The following is a 981-nucleotide window of genomic DNA, read 5'->3' as shown; positions in this document are numbered from 1 at the left end:
TGTGTAGTAGACATATGCATATATGTATGTATGTATGTATGTATGTATGTATGTATGTACGTATATATATATATATATATATATGTGTGTGTGTGTGTGTGTGTGTGTGTGTATGTGTGTGTGTGTGAGAGAGTGTTTCTTTGCGGTGGACAGCAGAAAAGCCACCTACCCCGCTCTCTCCTTAAAGTTACGTATTCCTCACATCCACCTTTCTTTCCCTTCTTCAGCGTCTTAAAAGTTAGTTATGCGTATGTGCATGTGTGTGTAGTCTGTGTTTGTGTTTGTGTGTATGTATGTTTGTGTGCGCGCATGTATCAATGTATTTACCTAAGTATGCACTTAGCGTCGCGTGAATATCCGTGAATGACTGCTGTATTAACGGTACATCCCACTGCCACTCCATATTTGTTGCTTACACAACACTGTACTCCCCTGCCCTGGTATCAGCCACATTCACTATGCCACCACATTTTCCACACACTAACACTATTTGCACCCTTCTCATTTTATCAATTAAGAGCCCAACCCTCCTAGGAGGCCCGTTATAGATTTTTATTAAAATCTAGTTAGCATTTAACTGGATGTTAGTTTAACATGTATGCAAAGTTTCAAGATTGGTTCACTGGTGCAGGCAGCAAAATGGTAACAAACAGATTAACAGACAGAAATTGCCATATATGAATAAGGTGTTAGACCAAATGTGGCTTAGGTGAATTGAAGATATATAGAAAAATACAGAAAATAGGAAATATATAGAAAAACAAAATAGAGATACTATGAATAAAAAATAAATAAATGAAAAAATAAGATGTAAAGTTGAAAATTAATACGTGTGGCTGTTAAAGAAGAAGCTTGCTTCCGAACCACATGGCTCCAGGTTCAGTCCCACTGCGTGATACCTTTGGCAGGTGTCTTCTACTATAACCTCAGGCTGACCAAAGCATTTGGGAGACGGAAACTGTAAAGACGCCCGTCATATAT

The sequence above is a fragment of the Octopus bimaculoides genome, chromosome 26, assembly GCF_001194135.2.
Source record: "Octopus bimaculoides isolate UCB-OBI-ISO-001 chromosome 26, ASM119413v2, whole genome shotgun sequence".
Taxonomy (NCBI): domain Eukaryota; kingdom Metazoa; phylum Mollusca; class Cephalopoda; order Octopoda; family Octopodidae; genus Octopus; species Octopus bimaculoides.
The sequence above is the reverse complement of the archived record's forward strand: the minus strand, read 5'-3'. Positions refer to the sequence as shown.